The 25,060-nt window shown below is 37.2% G+C and overlaps 1 protein-coding gene across 1 annotated transcript in view; it reads right to left on the reverse strand.

Moving 5' to 3' along the window:
• Positions 1 to 25,060, reverse strand: part of LOC5565213 (transmembrane and TPR repeat-containing protein 1) — a 790,448-nt gene that overhangs the window by 761,002 nt on the left and 4,386 nt on the right. Inside the window, exon 2 of the mRNA XM_021851740.1 lies at positions 5,953 to 6,504. The gene's annotated coding sequence lies outside the window, so the exon portion shown is untranslated. The remainder of the gene's footprint in view (positions 1 to 5,952; positions 6,505 to 25,060) is intronic.

The raw sequence follows: 25,060 nt of genomic DNA on the forward strand, positions 1-25,060 counted from the left end.
CTCAGAAAGATTCGAGAATGAATTCCATAAGAATTTCTAAAAAAACATTCGGGGAGAAATCCTTAGATCATTCTCTTAAGAAATTGTTTTGATCTGATTTAAACTTTTGGATTATTGGTGTAGTTTTTTATGTTGATTCTCAAAAGAAGGTACGCCATGAACATTTTCTGTGAGAAATACTGAATGAACTTTCCAAATTTTCTCAGAGTTGTCTGTATAAGGACTTTTTTTCGTATATTTTTTTTCAAGATTTTCCAGGGAAATTCCTAAAAAAAAAACAATCGATAGAACTATCTTTCATGGAATTCATGGGAAGTTTATGGCAGAGTCTCAGACAAATGGCAAAGAGTAATGACTAAAAATATGTTGAGGATGTCTTGAAAAGAAATAATAAAATTGACATTTGAAAGCGTCTGTTGAGAAAAAGGGTGAGCATTTAACACTTCGAAAAATATTAAGTGAATTACATATAAAACATAAAAACTAATGCGTTATGCTTTCAAAGAAATCAATGTGATAAAATGCATTGAGGAGTTATTTGAAGACCTTCTCTAGGAATGCAAGAATAAAGGATGAGTTTACCAAAAAGTTTCTGGTGAATCTTCTCAGGGATATGCCAGAATTATCATAGAGCTTTCATCATCATTCATCATCTTCCCAGGGTTAACTGTAGCATTTTTCCAGGATTTCATCAGCATTGTTGCCGGATTCTCATCATAATCGTTCCAAAAATTTTATCAGAATCGTTCTGATACCTATTTGGATACTTTCAGTAAACTCATCAGAATCGTTGCAGGATACTCATAAGAATCGTTCTAGGATTCTCATCAGAATCTCTACAAGATTGCCATGTGAATCCTTTTAAAATTTCCAACCCTTGTAAATCTACTTCAAGATTCTAAAACCCTTCAAAATTTTTCTTCAGAATCTTTCCAGGGTTCTCATCTGATCTTATTTAAGGTTCTCATCTTTCCTTCCACTGAATGCTTCCAGGATTCTCAACATAGCCCTTCCAAGATTCTCAACGGAGTCCTTTCTGGATTCTCAAAATAACCCTTCCATGATTCTTATCGGAATTCTTCTCGAATTCTTATCCAGGATACTTATTCTCATCAGATTTTTAATTGGATTTACATCAGAAACCTTCCTGGATTTTCATCAAAATTCTTTCTGGATTATTTCCATCACTTTTCCAGGATCTCCATCAAATCTACCCACGATTCTTATTATTCTAAGATTCTCATCAGAAACATTGCAGAGATTTCATCTGAGGATTCTCATAACAATTCTCCTTGGATTCTTTAAAAGATACATCCAGGAATCTAATTTCTCATTTCCAAAATGCTCACCAATAACCTGCCAGCTCCAACCTCTTTTAACAACCTTTTTTTACACCGGTCCTTTTCACGACCACTTTTTCACGACTGAAATTCAGATTAAAGATCATGGTCGAGCAAGGCAGGGATAAATTAGAATTGAGTGACCAAACATGTTCCACACTATCCGTACCATTGGTCATCTTGCTTCCTCGCATTATAACTCTTGGCCCGTTTCGCTTCACGAGACGAGTAGGTATGAGCGTGCGATAGTGTGCGAAAGGTATTTATCCCGATCGCTCTCGATCGATGATCAGCCAGCTGTTGGTAATTTGCTATGTGAAAACAGATAGTCAGAAGTAAATATACCGTCGCGGAGACAACAAGTTGTTGTTCACTTTTTCGAGTCAATAAAAAGTGTAGTTTCTGTTCGCGCAATAAATTGTTTCATTGAACCGTAATCCGCCGCGAGTTTCTTTGGAGTGTCCGAACACCGGGTTTAAGTGACGCGCGAACAGATCATTTTTAAAAATATCTTAAAAAGTAATAAAAATAGAGGGTCATGATGTTCAGCAAACTTGTTTAGTAGATTCAAGGCTAACATGCAGTGGTCATTGAAATGCGGAATTCTGCCACCAGGCAGCACTAGTGGGCATCAAATTTCGTTTTGCGGATATCTCAGGATCATGTGCACTTAGAAAGATGTCGTCTTCGGCAAAGTTGTTGAGTAGCTCAATCGCTATCATTATAAAAGATGAGAGATCATGAGATTTGAAATTAAGTTCAAGTCGGTAAAGTTGTTGAATAGCTCAAAGATCACCATTGTTTGAGCAATGAAATTTAAGATTCGCTAGTGAGCATAGAACTTTTGTTTTGCGGATATCTCATGAACCTGGCCACCAAGAAAAATGACGTTTTTGGTAATGCTTTCCAGTGGCTCAACATCTATAATTATTTTACCCGAGAAATTCGAGGTTTTGCCACTAGATGATACTTGTGAGCGCGAAACTTTTATTTTGAAGATATCTCGTGAAAGAAGGCGCCTTCGTAAAAATTATTCATTCCAGCCAAGATATTCGAGTTATAGGAAAAAAAAATGATGCTCACTAGTTCTGTCTGGGGGTAAATAATTGAATTGCATGGCTCGAACAATCATACCCCTTGACTAACTGGACAAGTTTGCCAATGGCGTCATTTTGCAAAGTCGTCAAGAACCAAAGATATTTGCAAAAAAAAGTTTTATGCTCACTTGCGCCACTAGGAGGCAAAATCTCGAACCTCTTGGCTTAATAAACGTTTTTTCGAAGATGCCATTTTTCCAAGTGGCAAGATTCCTGAGATACCCGCAAAACAAGAAAAAATCGTGCTCGCCACCTGGTGGAAAAATCTCGAATCCCTTGACTAGAATAATGGTAGCCCTTGAGCTACTGAACAAGTTTGCCGAATACGCCATCTTTATAAATGGTCAGGATCCTGAGATATCCGCATAACAAAAGTCATGCATACTAGCACTGACGGAATTTTACTTGAGCAGTGTTGCCAGCTACGACAACATTTTGAACGCTTCATGAAAAACTGGATTACAGTTGAAGAATATGGCTATGGTGCTAAGCATTTTATTTTTCTATTCTGCTCTTGTGTTATGGTTTTGATCTTTTCTTAATTTGTCTTAAACAGTGTTGACAGTCCATGCTTCGGCCGACTGTATAGCATGCAACACTTTCATTAACTTTGGTGAACTTTCGGTGTTGTTATCTTTAAAATTTGTATGTATGGCTCTTTTGATAACAATCGAGCAGTGTTAATAGATATACCAGAATAGAAAACTTGAATGGCCATTTTTGAAAGTTTTCAATCCATGCTTTCTTCTTCTTCTTGGCATTAACGTCCCCACTGGGACAGAGCCGGCTACTCAGCATAGTTTTCTAATGAGCACTTCCACAGTTATGAACTGAGAGCTTTCTTTGCCTTAGTTGCCATTTTCGCACTCGTATATCGTGTGGCAGGTACGATTACCCGAGTAACACACATGTTATAATTGATGCATATTAAATCTTATAAATCTTATATGACAAAATCTAGTCCTATAAGAGTTGTTCCGGGATGTAGGAAAACAGCATCTAGAACCTTCCAAAGATTTGATTAGAAGCTTTCATGATTTTCAATCAGAAACGAACCTATGACAAGAGATTGAAAAACAAAAGATCGAAAGGACAGAAGGTGGCAAGACAAAAGGTCGAAGAAACAAAAGATCGACGAACAAAAAATAAGGTTCAAAAGGCCGAAAATTTCTGTTCAAAGAAGGCAAAATTTCCCACCACGTAAATCATTCCTATCGACGTTTTGTCGTTTGACCTTTTTACCTTTCGATGTTTTGTCGTTTGACTTTTTGTCTATAAACCATGCAGGATTCTCATCAACTTCCTTCAGGATTCTCATCAGAATTCTTCAAAGTTTCTCATAACAATATAACATAAGTTTCAAAAATAAACCAGTGATCTTCCGAAATCACAAAAGTGGTACTCTTTTACTTAACCTGAGATCCGGCAATATAGTCTACCAAGTATGCGATCATACCTTAATGCTCTTATTTAGTTTCCGATAACCTTTAAAAACAGTCTCACGATAAAAATGTTTGCTAATTCTATCTTAGAAATATCAATTAATATTCCGGAACCAAATAACGGAGCTACCGAAAAAACTCTAAATGCCCCCATACGTTCTAAATGAGGGGCCTTCCTTAGCCGTGTGGTTAGAGTCCGCGGCTACAAGGTAAAACCATGCTGAAGGTGTCTGGGTTCGATTCTCGGCCATTTCAGGATCTTTTCGTTATAAAAATTTCCTTGACTTCCCTGGACATAAAGTATCATTGTACCTGGCACACGATATACGAATGCGAAAATGGCAACTTTGGTAAAGAAAGCTCTCAGTTAATAACTGTGAAAGTGCTCATTGAACACTAAGCTGATAAGCAGGCTCTGTCCCAGTGAGGACGTTTATACCATTAAGAAGAAGAAGAAGACGTTCTAAATGTTCCAAATTTACAAATTACAATTATCTGAAACAGAACAGAAAACTTTTACCATTTTTACCCCTGGTGAAAAAGGAGGTGTACACTACATTTCCGGCAGTGTATCCAGATTGGCCACCGGTTTCTAAATCTTTTGGATTTGGAGCGAAAGAGTGCAAATAAACGTTCACGGTTTTGAAGGGTTGAATTGATGTACAGGTTATGAGTAGAAACGTTATACCAAGAAATATTTTTGTTGAACGTTTCACCAAGCATTACATAGATGTTTCAATCGACTGTTGACTGTTTTATTCCAGTGATATTTGAGGGGATGGGTTCAGTTGGATTTTACGCTTGTTTCCATACTTTATTATTAGCAGTTTTTAGAAAGTAAAAAAAAGTTGTTACAGAAAAATTCCCGAGTTGTTCTGACCAGTTTTAGAATCTAGATATGTATACGAGTAAACTGACAAAAATATTTCAACTATATTCGCTGAATGGTGAGGGCTTTAGTTTTTTGCTTTCACTCAGGACAAGTGTTGATGGACTTACACTTAAATCTCAAGCAATACGCTCTCCCGTGAGAGCAAACTCATTAGAGATCTGTTTCGCAAACCTCGCGCTTGAGAATCACTCAATCAAATCTAACCGTAAAAAATGATTCAGTCGCAAAACCCGCCAAAACCTCGTGAAATCCGAATGTTGTTTACATTAGAAAGGATTACTATAATTTTACCAGACTAACAAGAAATTATTGCCGTGCGTGAGTAAACTGTGGAAATACGAGACAATGAGTCAAAAAGGTGAGCCAACTCATCCATAATTTTTTGACTGCTGAGTTACGACAGATTGACAACTCACGCATAAACAATCTCAAGCGTGAGTTATGAGAAATTGAGTATTTCACAACACTGCTCAGGACGAAGTGCTCAAAGAATACAGAATCTTAGAAACGGGCTCTGTCCCAGTGATAGTGTAATGCCAAGAAAAAGCAAAAGAAACTCTATCAATCGAATATTGGGACTTTTTAATTTTTGGATTTTTTAAAGACGTTTGATCCTAGATGGAAATCCTGGTTACGCTCATGGATATGAATATAAGCGATGATAATAACCCATTATTTAGGTTTTTTTTTTGCAATTTCTTATAACATATAGTTATAATTTTTTATTTATAACTATATGTTTATTTCTTATAACTTATAGTTGGTTTTTCCATCACGCCAGTGTTGCAAGAGTCATTACACAATCGTTTTGAGTTGTGTGATGACTATTATGCAAAATATCCACGACTAGTACTGTTAAAATCAACATTCTGCAACTTATTGCGTAAACTATCATTAACAAGGTCAAGATTTTTATAAGACAAACGTAAAATCCACTTATCTTTTAAACATAAAATAAACTATTCAACTGATTTTAATTCCAACTATATAGCAAAACCATCACACAACTTGCGTTCGATGATTGAACCCGTTGCAATTTTTCCACAGTCTTCCATCACCATCAAAGGCAAACTCCTTTGATTAACGACAGAGCCACCGATCACAATTCTCATTACAGCGTCAAACTTCTTATCGTCAACCTTGAAACTACTTTCCAACAGTTAAAAAAAACTTGAAATTACCTTTTTTTTACTCCAGCCAAAGGCTACGACTGAATAGGCGACATCCTTCCGTCCAACTTCCGATAGCGAAATTTGTTCAACTTGCCCATTTATCTCGGACCTCTCGCTTTCCCTCTCTCTATGCTCTGGCCGCTCGTTCCACTGAACGCATTAATTATCCTTTTTATTCTATTTACATTTAAGAGCGGGCGCAATTCACACAAACTCCCACTTTTTTCCACATTCAGCGGTGGCACATTTTTCTCTTTTCGCACCACGGCATCTGCACTGAAAGCAACACCCGCTAGCACCACCACAGCCACAGAAGGTAACCTGGTGCCTAATGATGAAAAGGAGAGTTGAAGAGAAGTGTGGTGAATGCAAACTTTTCGCACTTTTTCCGTGCACTACTGTACCACTTTCCACTGAAGAAGGGTGGACCGCAGAAAAGACGCAACGCAGTTTATTTCACTTTTTATTTCGTTCACCGTTGAGCTTTCGGTACTAGTTGACTCCCACTTTGAAAGAGTTTATCAACGCTGTCTGTTTTTCCGTTGGATGCAAGTTTGTCATCTGAAAAGAGAAATAGTTTTGTTTGAGATGTGTATGTCGATTAAACTGTATACATAATTTTAAACTTTTTTTGTAATTTTTTTAGTCAACTGAATTTGGTTCAGAGGAAATTGTGCAATTTTCAGTCTTAATAAAACCCAAATACTCTAAAACGACTGGCTTCAAAATGGCCGATTCTTAATTCGTTCATATGGTCGGGGATATGGTCAAAATCCTACAGTGGAGTTGCAGAAACATCACTAAAAATATTTAAGCGTTAAGTATTTAGTTCACAGCACATCCTGTGACGCATTTGCTCTCTGGGAAACATAGCTGACTTCTGATAAGAATCTCACAATTTTCACAATAACAAAATTTTTCGCCATGATCGTGGAGATGATTGTGGAGGGGGATCAATAAGCTCCACTCGTTCTATGGAATTGATATTTCCTCTATAAACGGTATGTATTCAAGCAGTTGCATGTCAGGTGACTATACGAGGAAAAGCTTTAGCATAGCAAGTACATTTATACCTGCTGCCAAGTGCCAGGGTATGTCGCAGAGAGCTTACAGTTATCTGCTGTGCTATGGCAGCCCCACGGTTGGTCGTATTCACACGGTACAGTCGGGGGGTCAATGTACGACGATAACCGTTAAACCTTGATAAATATACGACCTATGTGCGACTTCAACTTGACTATTTAAACCACTACAACACGTATCAAACCTCCAGCTTCTTCAATTATTTTTGACCTCTCAATCTGTTCGAATTCATAATCATTGGATTGCACCAGATCACCAAGCACATTGGCTGAGGAAATGCTAAAGCGAGCAGCCGGTCGATGATCATCCTCCTTTGGAAGAGTACCAATTCTTATCCGAGTTAATTCTCAACAGTGCTATTCACGCACAGCGTCGACCAATACCGGGAGCTAAAGCTCGAAGACGGCCACTTTCCTCTTGGTAGGATGATGAGTGTACTGCAGTGTATTGGGAAAAGTCCATCGCATGTACAGAATATCGGAAACGCGGTTCTCGATAAAACCATGAGCGCTATACCTCTCTCAAACGCAAGTTTGGTAGCCTTTGATAATTTCAGGCAAAAAATCATTACAATCTTCTATTGCCTCGATTTATGCGTTATATATTTAGGTTAAGTTACGTTAAGTAAATTGAAAACATTTTTTTTTTCTCTTATAAGCAGGTGAAATCAACTCACCTGTAAAAAATCTGAACTGCTACGACAAATAAAATGTAATATGTTGTTAACAAAATGTGGGCTGCAAAACGGTGAGTCGACATTTAGGAAGAAGCGTTTAACACAGCTCTGGTCCTCACAAGTTTCTACCTCACGCTTCCACGGGTCAAACGATGACAAAGACCGCCAGCTAAGGGTTGCGTACTTAGCTGGTAGTGCAGCCTGGACACTGTTGTCCTTCTGACATCAGCTAGATTGAGGAGGTGCTTCTCGAGCGTCTGTTCACCAGGAGGTGCAGCTCAAACAGCATCTCTTCTGGTATCCAGCGGCTGAGTAAGAAATGCTGAATCGCGCACAGCTAAATCCAAGGTGGTAGCCCCATCAGCGCGATCGTCCTAGTGTTAGTTGGGATGTTCAACAGAGCTGGCACGATGGCGTTCCGGCGACACTAACACTCCTGTAGTGTAGACCCAATAAGCCACCCGTAAAAAACCTTATTTAGAACAACATAGGAGATAATACGACCTGGAACAATCGGCAATGGCCCACGCGACGAAATAAGGATTACGATTGGAAAATTGGAACATGGAACTGCAAGTCACTTGGTTTCGCAGGTTGCGATCTATAACGAACTACATCCCCGTAACTTCAATATCGTAGCGCTGCAGGAACTTTGTTGGACTGGACAGAAGGTGAGGAAAAGCGGGCATCGAGCGGCTACCTTCTACCAACGCTGTGGCACCACAAATGAGCTAGGAACTGGCTTTATAGTTGTGGGAAAGATGCGACAACGCGTTATTGGGTGGCAGCCGATCAACGCATGGATGCGCAAGATGAGTAGGGGTATGCGAAATACCGAATGATTCCGTCAAATACGCTTCGAAACGAAATTCCGCGGAATTCCACGGAACTCGCACAGGCGAAATTTGTATTTTGCTATTTCGTTTCGTTTCGCCAAATTGTTAAAATATTTCCACGGAAAATTGAAAACAAACGGAATAAAACGGAATTTCGCGAAATTCGAGTTTAGTTTCTCCTGGGCTAAAACTATGTGCATCTATAGATGTCAAAATATTAGTAAATAGGTGCACGCAGATTTCTTCCATAAAAGCACTGCCGGTCAGTGGGAGGTGAATTGTACACACACACACACACATTTCGCGAAATTCGAGTTTAATTTCGAACAAAAAAAAAAGGCAAAGCGTTCGCTTCTACTCCTAGCTACAGTCAAAAATGGGTCCGTATTACGGATCAAATCGACTCATATCATGGATCAGAACACTATAACAGCAAATTATCTGCGAGGCAAACGAATGGTGTACTAGTGAAAGCATACGCTTTGGCGTTTCTTTAGGAATCGTCTTATCTTAGATTCATAACTGGTCGGTGTTCAGCCAGACTGAACCAAGTGTTTTTTCATGGTTCCAGAAAAAAACGTTTCCTAGGCATGCTAAATATCCAAATATTTGTGTTATTTGCTGTAATAATGGAACTTATCTGTTTATATGATACATCTGTATAGAAATAGCATAGGAAAAATCACATTTGATTGAGTCCTTAACGTATCTTTAGAACGCCATAATATCATCCGACCAACTGTGGTATGGGTTTCAATGCCCCACAAATATGAATCGACGCTTCTAGGCATATGTATGAAATTTTATATCCTACGAATGGAACAAAAGTGTTTAAGCATGTTATTGTTGATTGCGTTGCTGTATAGATTTATGGTTCGCGTAAGTAAAATAGGTTCTGCGTAATTGCTACTCTATTTGATGAGATATTCTCCGTTTAATCCAACTCTGATCCATATCTGGGTGCTATTCATAACTGTTGGATGACTGTAGTATTGTCTGGTCCGCAGGATATGATAAATTGCCGTTGTAAAGTTTCCAAAAAAACGCCAATTTGTCCTAAATTCCTCGCGGCGAATAGCCCAGGAAAGCAACAACTGCGTTTGATGAACTACCGCAATGTTATCTTCCATGAGAATGAAGAAAGCAAAACCACGGTTTCCTCCGGGAAACATCGCGTGTCCTGTTGAGCAAATCCGTTGATATATCGCAAAAACTGTTTGTACACAAATATAAAAAAAACTGCGTAACGTGAGTCCCTGATGTTCTGGATTTGCTCAGGTGGTGCAGATTATTGATGCACGCGCATTAGTTCTCTCTCTTGCTCTCCCGCTATGACGTCACTTTTAACACAGCATAAGAACAGCTCTCCCAAATCAACGCGATTTTTTTCGCGATGGCGACAAACAATCGCCGCGATTTCGTTGTTGTGTTATAAAACTCTACATGTAGCAGCGAAATCGCAGCGATTGTTTGTCGCTGTTGCCGTAAAAAATCGCGTTGATTTGGGTGATCCAAAGCCACACCTCAAATTTTCAAGAACACAAATCTAAAGAACCAGACGTCCATTCAAGCTGAAAACTCTATCGATTGGTTACTCGATGGCCAATCGATCAAGTGTTCAGCTTGAACCGCTGTCGAGTTCGTTGGATTTGTGCTCACTTGAACAAAGAAGATGCATACATTATTTTTTTTATCGAAAAGTGAATCTAGGTTTATTCACGCTGTACCACACAACCAACTCCTCTCTCCTCTTATAACGTGACATAATTTGCTCACGACCCTCAATTCCGGATATATATTCTCTGGTTCCGGATATATATTCAAGTTTGGTGGTAGGTACCCACAATGGAAAAGCGCAACTTTTTTTTTCGATTTTCGCACATCTAAATCCCGAGAAAAAAAAATGAGCCAAACATTAAATTTAGCTCATTGAAAGACGTCTGCACGAACATGGGTGAACTTGTCAGCCTTATTTGCGATTCCTCGATCATTTCTCCAGTATTTGCTCTTCAAAATAATAGAAATACCTTCAGTGTTTTCTACAAGGTTTACTCTAAAAGTTTGCTTTCGTCCAAATTTGATCCCTCCAAGAATTAATTCACAGTTTATTCAAGGCTTTTCCAGAAAATTTATTAGGATCTTCTAAATTAACACCAACAGGCAATCCTGGTTAAGTTGCTGCCGCAATATCTCTTGGAGTTTATTACTTTTAAATTTATCTTGATTGATTTCTTAGGTATGTGTTGATGGATTCTTTAAAATTTAATTTAATTCAATACTCCAGCAAATACTAAAGCAAATATTCCAGTGATTCCTCTGTTCTACTTATTTTTCTTCTTCTTTCTGGCGTAATGTTCCTACTGGGACAGAGTCTGCTTCTCAGTTTAGTGTTTTCATGATCACTTATCGACTTGTGTCCCCTATCTCATTCATTCATGCCACAAAGCATACAGTACAGTAAAAAAATGAATATCATTCTTCCATGTTTTATGGTATATATTAGCATAACATCACATCCACATGATTAAAAAAATTTTAAGGCATTTCTAAAAATCAAATAAATTTTGGGCTCCTCTCAATATTAAATATTAAATGTTTGTAACTGCTTTTCGACCCACTTCTTAGTTGTAACATTTAAATTAAACCCACTCATTGCCTTGTGTGAATGTCAGATATGTTGAAATGAAACCTTATAAAGTTATTAAGAAAATTTCGAACAAACAGAAAAGAGTCTTACCAAAACATGTAAGGATTCCGCAGAGCAACACTAAAGTTTCCATATGGTAGAGGATTTAAAAATACGTTTTTTATGTCTATGGTCAAATTTCCAGCTTTTGACAAGAAAAAAAACTTAAACGTGTATTCCGCGAAACAAATTCAAAAATTTCGTTTCGTTTCGAAAAATTCCGTGAGATATTTGATTTCGTATCGAGTTACACGAAACATTTTAAATTTCGTTTCGTTTCGTCATTATCAGCGCAAGATATTCCGCGTATCGTTTCGTTTCGTATCGACATGGAAAAAATCCATATCGCATACCCTTAAAGATGAGGATAAAAGGCCGTTTTTTCAACTACAGCATCATCAACGTACACTGCCCACACGAAGAGAGACGTTTTACGCGAAGCTGGAGCGGATATATGACGGATGCTCGTCGCGTGACGTGAAAATCGTTGTTGGCGACATGAACGCACAGGTAGGACGAGAGGAAATGTACAGACCGGTGATCGGGCAGAACAGCCTATCTAACGACAACGGCCAACGATGCGTCAACTTTGCAGCCTATCGTGGTATGGTAGTCCGAAGCACCTTCTTCCCCCGCAAAGATATTCATAGGGCCACCTGGAGATCACCCGATATTCAAACTAAATCGACCACGTTCTAATCGACGGAGAATTCTTCTCTGACATCACTCATGTTCACACATACCGCAAGGCGAATATTGATTGGGATCACTACCTAGTTGCTGTATATATGCGCTCAAAAATTTCGACGGTGACCAACTCGCACCAAAGTCGAACGCCACGGCTTGACATCGAGCGGCTACGGGACTCAGAAGTAGCCCAAGAATACGCGCAGCAGATGGAAGTGGCCCTACCAACGGAGGAGCAGCTTGACGCCGCCACTCTTGAAGATGCAGCACTACGTCCAGCGGCCCCGAATCAGAGAAACGACTGGTACAAAGGCGAATGCGAGCAGTTGAAGAATGAGAAGAATGCAGCATGGGCGAGAATACTGCAACACCGCACGAGAGCGAACGAGGCACGGTATAAACAGGCACGGAACAGACAAAACTCGATCTTCCGGAGAAAGAAGCGCCATCAAGAAAAACGAGATCGCGAAGCGATGGAAGAGCGGTTCTGCGCTAAAGACACACGGAAGTTCCACGAGAAGCCTAACCGTTCGCGCAAAGGCTTTGTGTCACAAGCAGATATGTGCAGAGACTGTGACGGAAATCTTCTCACAAACGAACGTGAGGTGGTCGAAAGGTGGCGGCAGCACTACGACGAGCACCTTAATGGTGATGTGGCCAGTAGCGAAGGTGACACGAAAATAACTTTGGGAGCACGCGCGGACGACGCAAGACTTCCAGATCTCCAAGAGGTAGAAACGGAGATTAGATGGTTGAAAAACAACAAAGCCACTGGTGTGGACCAACTACCGACCAAGTTGCTAAAATACGGTGGTGAAGTACTGGCAAGAGCGCTGCACTGGGTTATTTCAAAGATTAGGGAGGAAGAAGTATTGCCGGAGTAGTGGATGGAAGGTGTCGTGTGTCTTATCTACAAAAAGGGCGACAAGTTGGATTGCGCCAATTATTGAGCGATCACAATTTTGAGCGCCGCCTACAAGATACACTCCAAATTCTATGCCGCCGTCTATCACCAATTGCTATAGAATTCTTTGGGCGATACCAGGCAGAACTTATGGGCGAACAAGCAATAACGGACCAAATGTTCGCCATCCGCCAGCTGTTGCAGAAATGCTGCGAATACAATGTACCCACACATCATTTATTCATCGATTTTAAATCGGCCTATGATACAATCGATCGAGAACAGCTATGTCAGATTATGTACAAATACGGTTTCCCGGACAAACTGATAAGATTGATCAAGGCGACGATGGAGCGAGTGATGTGCGTAGTCCGAGTATCAGGGACACTTTCGAGTCCCTTCGAATCTCGCAGAGGGTTACGGCAAGGTGATGGCCATTCGTGTTTACTGTTCAACATTGCGTTAGAGTGTGTGATCAAAAGAGCAGGAATAGACACGAGGGGGGCATGATCTTCAGGAAGTCCGTTCAGTTACTTGGTTTCGCCGACGACATTGATATTGTTGCTCGTAACTTTGAGACAATGGCGGATACGTACATCCGACTAAGGGCTGAAGCTAGGCGTATCGGACTGAACATCAATGCACAATGGACCGAATCTACAATTTAGCCGGAAAAAGTGTTTTCTCTGTTCTCGTCGATTTTAGACGTTGTCTTCCGAGAAGTTATTCGCAAATGAGGTTTGCATCTTTTAAGAAGAAAGTTGAATAGGGTGGCCCTTATTTAAGTTAAAATTTTGACTCAAACTTTTTTGTTTGATGAAATTTGTGGCAGCGCTCTTCTGCAAACTTTTATAAAATGTTATCTTGAACAACTTTGTCGAAGACACTTTTGATCTAACTTTTCATTTGAGCTAAGTAAATTGATTTTGAAAGTTTTAACATAGGGTTAACCCATAGTTATTTTGGTCTAACTTTTTTATTTTCAGTTTTACGTGAATGTGGTCTTCAGAAGAGTTGCAGAGGAAGTAAAGATTTTTGCTGAACATCGCAAGTTTGTTATTCTTGTAAAGTTGCAAGCAAATTTAAATGAAAAACTATGAAATCTTTAGATGCCCATAATTCATGGAGTTGGTTCGATAGTTTTTTTTTTCCTTTAGTGGCAATTGAAAGGCCATACGATAGGCAACTGTTGGTGGAAAAACTGTGAGAACGTAGTTTTTGTAAATTGAGAAAATTTTATTCAAAAATATACTTAAAAAAACTCAAAATTCACCTGTAACTCACAAGACTTTAAAGTTAACGGCGTGCTGCCTTTAGCAAAGTTGTAGGTTTTTGATAGATCTACTTTTTTTTCATATCGAACCTTATGGAGAAATGTGAAACAAAAAAGTATAGAACTTATAATACATTTTACTTTTACAGTATTAGTTAATACAAAATTATTCATGTGGTAGCAATATAATTGTACTTTTATTCTATCAATAATCTTCCAAACCTGCACACTTCTTGATAACTTTGGCTTCTTAAATAATGTTAGATTATTCCACCATTTCCACAGTTCTGTAACCCAGGACACTATTGTCCTGTCAGTCACAATAATAGCAGTCACAATGACGAAACATTTGAAGTTTCTTAAGTTGCATTGGCACCATTTCACATTTTGAATTATTTATGAATTATACCACTGAGTACAATAAAATAATAATAAAATCATAATACCATACAAAGTTTACAACAGCAAGTATATGAAAGCGAGCACTGATATACTAACTTAATCTTTACTTCTTCTGCAACTCTCTTGAAGTTCACATTCACGTAAAACTTAAAATAAAAAAGTTACACCAAAATAACTGATTTTTTGGGTCCACCCTTAGTTAAAACTTTCATTGATTCATTGAAGAATTCGTGTATTTGGGCTCACTGGTGACCGCCGACAACGACACCAGCAGAGAAATCCAGATATGCATCGTTGCTGAAAATCGTGCCTACTTTGGACTCCGCAGAACGCTCCGATTGAGCAAAGTTCGTCATCGCACGCATCGACAAGATGCTGATTAGACCGGTACTCCTCTATGGGTACGAAACATGGACTCTATGTGCAGAGGATCAACGCGGCCTTGGTGTTTTCGAACAGAACTTGTTGCGGACCATCTACGGCGTAGTGCAAATGGGAGACGGAACGTGGAGAAGGCGAATGAACCATGAATTGCACCAGCTGCTGGGAGAACCAACCATCGTCCACCTCGCAAAAATTGGGAGGCTACGGTGGGCCGGGCATGTCACCAGAATGTCGGATAACAACCCGGTGAAAATGGTTCTTGAAAACAGTCCGACCGGCACAAGACGACGTGGTGCGCAGCGAGCAAGATGGGTCGATCAAATTGAGGACGATCTGCGGACCCTTCGCAGAATGCGTGGCCGGCGACGGGCAGCCAAGGACCGAGTCGAATAGAGACGTCTCCTACGTACAGCAGAGGCCACTCAGGCCTTAGCCGGACTGGTAAGGTAAGGAAATGTTAACAAAATGTTAATTAAAATTTGTATTTGTTTCACCAAATTAGGATGATAGTGTTTTCTAATAACACAGAACACCTAGATAAGAAATGAATGTAATGTTTGGAATGATAGTAAACAAAAATTAAAAAAAAAAAACAAAAAAATAAAAACAAAAGATTGGTAGCCTTGCCAAAGCATATAAACGAGGATATTGGGGCAATTTCGTAAACGGGCTTTCTAGGGAAACTTCCATGACAACATTATGGACCACCATCGGGAGAAGAATGCAGAACGCGACAGCCGCAAATAAAGATAAAGAGCACTCTTCTCGGTGGATCTTTTAATTAGCCAAGAAAGTGTGTCCTGGTTTCGTTCCCATGAACAGAAAGGGTCGCGTTAATTTAACCGAAAGAAATTAAGTTGATATGCCCTTTTCGATGGTACAATTCTAACTTGCTTTCCTTACACGTTACAATTTTGCCCCAGGAATAGATTGGTTTAAGTTCAACTTGCTCAAATACCTAACTGACTTCGCGAAGAGGCGCTTGTTGAAATTATACAACCAGTTTCTTGAAACCAACATTGTTCCGGATAATTCGAGAGTGATTTCTATCCAAAAACCCGGAAAACCCGCGTCGGATTACAACTCGTACCGTCCTATCGCGATGCTGTCATGTTGTTAGAGGAAACGATTCTCCATCGGCCTGATAAATGGGTTGAATCGAACGGTTTTCACCCAGATATGCAATTTGATTTCCGCAGAGGCAACGGAACGAGCAAATTTCTTGCACTTCTTTCAACAGAATTCCAACTGGCCTATGCTCAAAAGGTGCAAATGGGACTATTTTTTTCATTAAGGTAGCTTTTGATTCAGGATGCATTTCAGACCAACTTCACGATTGTGGACTTTCATCATTATTAAACGACTATTTGTACAATTTGTTGTCTGAGAAACGTACGAGCTTTTCTCATCGTAGGTACCTGTACAACTTCACGAGTTAAGTAGATGAAAATCCAAGTTTAGTGCCTTACAGTTGAGATTTAAATACGCATATCTGTCAAAAAATACAAACTCTAGTGGAATTAAATGGTATAGTTCTAAATTCGGTTTTTCAACTACTTATAGGTATTCCACTCAACAGCCAGAGCCGTAGCGTGGTCTCATGGCGCCCTTGGCGAACCGACATTTGAGCGCCCCTTGTTTGAAGCTCAAGTTTTTTTTAAATATATTAAGAAAGCATTATATTACCTATGGCACAAATCTCCCAACTGGTGGGGAACGTGCCGTTGGAGCCGGCCTTCTGATAGTCATGTTCGAGTAATAATACCTTTTTTTTAGTTTTTCTAATATATCATTTTCAAAATACTAAACTTGCCTATACTAAACGTTTCCTGCTCATTTTGTGTCAAGGCCCCCCTCAAAGGAATCTGATCCGGGCCCCATGAATCCCAAATTCGGCACTGCATACATGTATACCTATTTGAAAATTTTAAAAGAGATTTTGTAATGGACATTATGTCCCGGTTTGTGTGATAATATGAGTAATAATTATGTGGAATCCTACTGCTTCAATGTGAATCAGCTCAGAATCCAATTATTGTCGAAATCTATTTACCCCAATTACCGTTTTAAAGGCACTTTACTGAAGAAATAGTAAATTAATTAACCAAACTTTTTTTCCGCAAAATACTTAAATTAGAATTTCACTGTTGTTCGCGGCTTCTTTCAAAAGATTTGTGCCTTTAAGGTAATTATAAAAAGAAGCCAAACTTTGAATTTTCAAGTGCACAAGACTGGAGAATCTGACAACAGTTCACATTGAAAATCAATCAAATTGCTTGCTTGCTGGTGGAACTCAATGGGATAAATTTTCAACGCGGAGCTCAGTATGGTTCTCAAGTCTTGTGCTCTTGAAAATTTGAGGTATAGCTTCGTTCTATAATCACCTTAAAGTTTTGATTCAATATTTCATTTGTCTTCTGTTTCGCCTTAACTTTGAATTTTTGTGTCGAGATCTCCAAATCATTGCTGGAATTGGAAAGTTTTTATTTAATGTACATTGATAAGTCTGAGATTTGTCACAGGAGTTTTAAATCAACTATATTTTTAATTTTTCTGCATTTTTTCAAGATTCTTCAAAAGATTAAAATTAATTGAGTAACACTTTTTTTCAAATTCTCATTTTTCACCTTGTTTTTCTGGTTTTACGTCTTAACTGGGACAGAGCCTGCTTTTCAGATAAACGGTGGATGTATGGTGACTCGTTCTTTGTGAGAGGAATGGTTCATTGGAATGAGCAACCAGTAATGGCAAAAAATCACTTGGAAGAATGTAGAAAATGTCTTCACTAGAATATTTTATCAGAGACTAGTTTTATTTCAACTTGCTAAAAAATCTTTACGTCATGTTCCAATAAAACTAAACTAAGTGGTGTTCTTATGAACACTTCCGTAGTTTTTACTGAAAGTTATACTTGCCAATTGACCATTTTTTGCATTTGGATTGGATATCGTGTGGCAAGCACGAATATACTCTATGCCCAGGAGAATATAGGTTTTGAACTAACAACCCTCATTGTAGCTGCGCGTTTTTCGCTAGGACTATTTAGGTCCCATAATTTGCATTGTCATATTTAGAGTTTTTTTAACTGTCTCTTTGAGAGACCCCCTAATGAAATATGTCTCTTCTAAAATTTTAAAAATTATGGCACGCATTTTGGCGCCCCCTAAAGGCTGGCGCCCTTGGCGGGTGCCAACCTGGCCAATAGCACGCTACGGCACTGTCAACAGCTCGAAGATTTATTATTCACGAATTAGTTACATGGGTCTCCCCCCAAACCTTATGCTAAGGGACCTCCACCGCAAAATTTAAGGAAATCCTACAAAAAAGTAATAATTTATTCATCTAAAAGTCGGAGTTCCATCTAAGAAATTTATGCTACATTCAGACTAGAGCTGAAATTACAAAATAAAGGCTCTCTTGATATCAGAAACCTTAAATCTAGTTTTCACAGGAAATAAGAAGTATGACGTTTGATTTCAAGATAGCCTATATTACGTAATGTCAGCCCTAGTCTGAACGTAGCATGAACCCTTGGGTTTTAACTTGGACGTCTTTCTAGTTTTCTACTTTCGTTTTAAATTTTGCATTACCACTCTGATATTGAACGTATTTTCTTAATTTGCAAAATAAAAACTGTGTTTAATTAAATTCAGCAAAATTTATACATATAAAGGCTGCTTTCGCTGAAAATGTATTTTTTGTATAAAATATTTCGTGTTGCAATAAAAAAAATGATTCTTGGAAAATCTAGGGTCATCTATTGAAAAATTTTCCATCATATTGATCATAGTCACCTGCGACCTCAAAAATTGAATTGTTAGGGTTTACGTATTGCTGTGTGCGTTTGAAATGCAAATATCAAATGCGGGAACACCAAACGTCAGAGTATGATTTCCTTTGTTTGGTTGGCGGTAATATCGATTATGGTTGCTAATAGTCCTTTGATAACTTTGTATTACCGCATTAGAAGCGCAATTAGAGAAGATTTGCACGTCATACGCAAACAGCAATACTGTCCTGCTATCAACGAGCAGTTTTGGCCTGCGGCACCAATATTTTTTTTTCTGAAAAGGAATAACCAATGTTATCCGGACCATTTGAATGGATCAATTGTTTCAACATTAATGGACTGAATAAGAGGTGAGGGAAGAAGGGTAGTAAAAAATCATTTTTAGACGAAACAAATTTACGAAGATCAACCGATATATTCCTTTCTTATTCGTTCGATCGCTTATTCACTAAAATGATGTTTCATTTGAACTCTTAGATTTGAACGATGTCGGACCACATCGCCATTGTCAGATCTCCTTTTTAATTTCAATCAATGGCTTCGAAAAATCAAGAACTGAATTACTTATTTAATATTTACTGCTTATTAACTCGTTCAACCCGTTTCGAAAACTGTATTTCTAACGTAAGGAAAAATGATTTTTGATTTTCACGCAGTGGCTCAGGAAAAAAAGTTTTTGCAATTGAATTACCGTCATTCCGCTTATTGTCATTGAGTTTAATCTACTTTCCTCAAGAGTTGCAGTGCTTGCTGTGGTTCATTTGTTCTATGCGGGGATTGCTCGCCGCGCGTTATTTGCGTGAAGCAATCCAAATTTTTCAAACTTCCCCGCAATATGACCAAAAATATAAAACCGCGACAAAGCGGCGAAATTTCGAATTTATCGCCTTGGTCGCTCGTGAAATTCCAATAATTTTGCCGCGAGTTTTCATTGTCCCTAGTGGAAGACGGGGTAAGAGCGCCCGCCGGGGTAAGACGGACCACCTTCAGTTTGGCATGAAAATGGCAATTTTCTTAAAAGTTCATCAAGCACTTTCCATAAACACAAGATTTTTGACATTCCGGAGTATTTAGTGTGATATTTAAATCAAATTTTTCATAACAAATGTCAAAAACAAAGTTTCTGCTCGTCGATATTGAATTTGATCTAAATTTAACAGATGCTTACTTAAGAATTTCGGATGGGATTTTTTTTGGAAAAACATAACAAATTACTCGTCCATGCTTTAACAGAAATGTGAAATATGCTTCGGTGAAGTGAAATATGAATTGTAAATATTAAGCTTTGAAATAAGGCCATAGTTGTGAAAATTGCGTAAGCGGGGTAAAACCGACCACTGTTAACGGGGTAAGACCGCCACCCCTAATTTATATCAAATAACTGTGTAAACCATTTTTAAAGTTTTAACTACGTTGTACATTACTGTTCAAGTGAAATGAAATCAATTTTGTGAAAAATACAAGCCAAATCCACATAGTTTTTCCAAAATATGGGTGTTTCAAGGTAATAATAAGTATACATTTTAGTTTTTCGAAATAATTAACCCTAAAATTGATTCAATATTCACGTTAAACAATGTAGAATTCATAAAACATTATACTTTTATGAATCACAGGGAACTGATATATTTTTTCACAAAATTGTGTACAAAAATTGTGGTGGTCGCTCTTACCCCGTGGGTGGGCGGTTTTACCCCGTCGCTGAAAATAATCGTGATAAGACATCACTTTTTAAAAACTTCAAGAAATAAATATTTTTTAGAAATACAACACCTGTGATATTTTTTGATCAACTTTTAATTTTTACAATCATAGTTGTTTGCCAAATCTCTTTAACTCCACTGTAGGTTTTGATCTGGCCACGAGGCGAGAAACTCAAGGAATTCCAAATCTGCTCCGCTCAAAGTTCATACCACTTATTTTTGGAAACAAGTTTGGTCAGGTCAGCAGCGACAGAACGTTTTATACTGACGGATCAAAAACAAATGATTCCACTGGATTTGGTGTTTATAACTAATTTCATAGCGCCGCCCACAAACTTCAGAACCCTTGTTTAGTATATGTCGCAGAATAAGCGGCTATACACTATGCATTAGAGCGCAGAGCCTGTCTCCCCTCTGATAGATATTTCAATTTTACGGATAGCCTCAGCTACATCGAGGCTGTACGTTCAATGAAGTCGGTAAAGTACTTCCCGTATTTCCTTCGTGAAATACGATCTAAATTTACCCGTTAACGCCCAAAGTATCCCACAATTCTGTTTTTATCTCGAAATTGTTATCAATAGTAACGTTCTCATAAAATACACATAGTTTCAGAAAAAAAGTCTATTGTAAGGATTAAAAAAAAAACTTAAAAGTGTGTCGTCGATATCTGATAGCTCTATAGAATTAGTTTTTCATTTTATTAAGACAAAATTTATGCTAGTTGACCTTTTAGAAACAGTAATCGTTGTAAAAAACAGTTTCGGTTGGAAACGTTTAACTATAGTAAAATAGGGGGGAGAAATCTTACGCTTACAATGAAGAGTCTAGAAAAAAGTTCAAAGTCTAACTTTGACAATGCATATCTCTTTCGGTTTATAAGCGATTTTCATTTTTTTTTTGCAGCAGAGGAATAAGACACTGTTTGAGGTCAATATCCATTGAAAATGTATTTAAATAGATAGAAAACCCATTTTTTTAACATAATATACTTCTTAGTATTATATTTTACGGATTTGTGGCACAAGTTAGAATAATATTTAAGGTGGTAAATGATGGTTTTCTTGGTAAAACATATGTTCAAGAAACACAATTCAGATGTTTGGGTTGAAATACAATTTTTTTATTATTTTTATCCGTTTTACTTGAGAAACCTCGAAGACCCCTATTTTTAAAACTTATTTCCAATAAATCAGACCTCAATGTAGTTTTTTCTACATGAATTTGATTATAGAATCGTGCAAGCATTTTTGGGCAGAAATAGAAACTACACTGCACTTACACTCAAAATATGATTTGATTAAAAACTACGAAAAATATATTTTTTAACACTTATTGCCTATAAAGCGAAATTCAAAGCAATAACTGGTAGATTTCTCGACTGAAACATGATTGCTGAAGTCTATTGAATATTTTTGTTTAGAATATATATATTTTTGATTACACTCTAAATTGATTTCAATTCAAAAAGAAAATGCGAAAATCCCATTTTTAAACTATTTTCCAATAAATCTAAATTTAATGCGATGTTTTGTCGTTATAAATTTAATTATAGAAGTCTGGTGAACATGATCAGCCAGAAAATAAAATGTATGAGCGCATTAAAAGTTTATTTCATTTCAAAAACTACAAAAAGTCATTTTTCAACTTTTTGCCTGCAAATCAAATATTAAAAACATTTTTTTTTTCGACTCCACGCCTCCCACAAATAATCCAGATGAAGTTAAAAGCTGTTTTTCTTTCATTTCTTGGCAGATAAATAAATTGTTTTTTTTTTCTCATGGATTGTGTTTTAGTTTGTAACTGGTAAAAATTGTCAAACTTGAATGAGTTATACACTCCCGTGCAAAAGTTTGGGTTCACCCCTTCAAAAACATACAAAAGTGTTCAGTCCATATCACTGTGATTACACGTCCAATTGAACCTCTCTAAGCGGCATTCGAAAGGCAAATTTATATTCTTTATTTGTATGTATTTTACTGAAATTAATTTTAAACTTTGTATACTAATTTTTTACTTAAAGTTGTGATATTTTTCCAAAAAACACACTGAAAAAACATAGCTAATTTCCTCAGCATTGACCAAAATTTTAAAACAAGGTGTCATTAGAATTGTTATCTTATATTCTTTGAAGAGCTCTCACTTTTTGCTGAAAAATCTGAAAAATTATCCAAAATCAATGAAACAGTTATTCAAGTCATCATGTAAAAGTTTGGGTTCACCCTTAGTATTATGCAAATCGTGCAAAAGTTTGGGTTTGCAAGAGCCGCACGCAAATCATTTTTATCAATATCTCTGACATTTTTTAGCCGATTTCTAAAGTTTATAGATTTTTGAACTTAAATAAAGGCGTACATGATTGGTTTGAATTTCACAGAATTTTCATGTTTTAATTAAGTTCAGGTGAACCCAAACTTTTGGCACACAACAAAACGTAGCCTCTGTAAGTCACACAACAAAACCACCGTTTTTCGAAAATTTGTATCAATTTCAATCTTGTACTTTATAAATAACCACACTTATATATGATTGTAGACACCCTTAAAGAAGGCGAAATATACGTCAAAAATCGGAGAAGTAGAAGCAAAAGTCGTTTTAGCTGCCTTAAGACTGATAGAGCCGATAAAACTTTAGAAAGAAATTTAGTAGCCAAGATAGGAAATTATTGAAAATATGATTCACTCTCCTGCATTGCATTTTTTCACAATATGAGCTTTCTCTTTTCCAACAGAAAACACTGAGATCAACTAAAAATGAGGGTTTTGATGTTTTAATAAACATTTGATCATATTTTCTCACATCATTGTCACCACTATAAAAATTATATCAGAAATCACTAAGACACGTAATTATCTTTGAAAAAGGATAGTTAAATTAAGAGCAATTAACATATAGGTGGTTGATTTGGCGCTAAACCAATTGAAAAATGTTATGCATTCCATTGCTTTTAGCCCAAATTGAAGCAAATAATTACTTTTGTATTAATCTAGGACTGTAGGAATCAATCAGTGTGTTGTACTAAGTTCCATAAAACTTGATTTTAAATTATAAATTTTATCTCATAAAGTAAATGCCGCATTCCAAAGAACTTTTTTTGTCGTTGAAATAATTTGAATATCACATCTTCTTCCTTTCTTGTACATTTTTTTTTTGATAATTATTGTTTTAACAATGACGTATAAAGACTTTCCTTTTAAATAAATTCACGAAGACCTATGTTTTTTCTGCTCGGAACATAACTCACTGCGACCAATATTTGATCTATTGTAGTATATCCCGTGTCCTTTGTTTAGTGAATGTCGAGTAGGGTGCGGCTTATTTTTCAAAAGATCTCAAAATCAAAAATTCGTGTGCTCTACTGAATTCAAATCACAAAAAAAGAGAAACCTCAAAATCTGAGCCAAAAATATTAACATTTAGAGGTGGCGCAAGCGTGTTGAAGGTGAATTTTCAAGTTTTAAAAAAACGACCTGCAGTTAAGTAAACATAACTTTGTCATTTTCCAACCGATTTCAAAACTTTTAGCACCATTTTCTTTCAAATTAAGTTTATAAAAATTTTGTAGAACATCGAATTTGTCTAAAATCAAAACTTGTCTTAGTTAAAAATACTTTTATCCAAATTTTTCCTCATTTTGCTAAAATATATATTTTTGTTTGACCATAACTTCATTAAAACTCAATCGATTCCAAATCTTTTAACATACTTTTTAAGCAAATTTATTTGTTTTCAAACTGTACATACAACATTTTTTTCTAAAAAATATTTTTGACTTAGGTATTCAACAAAAACTACCCAAAAACATGATTTTTCAATGAAAAAACCAAATTTCTTTGGATTACAGTGGGATTCCGTTTTTGGCATGCTCCGTTTTTGGCATGCTCCGATTTTGGCACCCCCGATTTTGGCAACAAAATGGATCCGTTTTTGGCAACATTTTTCAATACCATTAAAATTTGTAAATTTTTGTAAATATTATCGTGTCTGTTGCTTTAGTCACTTGAATAGCATGTCAACTCCACACCGATTACATTCCAAATCTCCATTTTCGTCGATGTTTCCCCAAATCTCACCAACTACTAAGGACTCGCGTACACGCTTATTTACTTCAGAATGGTCATTGGTCATACATAGGCAACGTTTCATGAGACCAATAATCTCCACCAGTATCTCAACTTAAGACCATTCTTTTTTCATAGGCATTCATATTGAGTGACCAGCCCACTTGAGTCTGCCAGTACACAGTTCGAACGAAACGTGTAAATTTCTGAGACATAAAATGCACATAATCGGAGCGTGGTATAAAATGGACATTTAAATGGTATGTCATGTAAACTTCAATTATATTTCATGTAATCCGGCAGGATTCTATGTGGTTACGTGACATATAACACAAATTTACATGATTCAAGGCTTAAATTTACATGACGTCGTGTTTACATCGCATAAATAAAGTTTACATGACGTGTAATCTTCATTATTTTTAACTGTGTAGGTGATACAATAAAAACCACGTATGGTAGTGTAAAAAACACTGTTCTTCAGATTTGGAACAGCTTGCTCGAACAAAGCACCAGCACCGACATAAGAGCAACGAAAAATCTATGACTCACACAGAGTTACAATCATAAATTTTGTCTCGCTGTCTTTATTATTATGGATTTATATACATTGCGTGCGTAAAAACACACCG

This window comes from Aedes aegypti, chromosome 3 (assembly GCF_002204515.2).
Source record: "Aedes aegypti strain LVP_AGWG chromosome 3, AaegL5.0 Primary Assembly, whole genome shotgun sequence".
Lineage (NCBI taxonomy): Eukaryota > Metazoa > Arthropoda > Insecta > Diptera > Culicidae > Aedes > Aedes aegypti.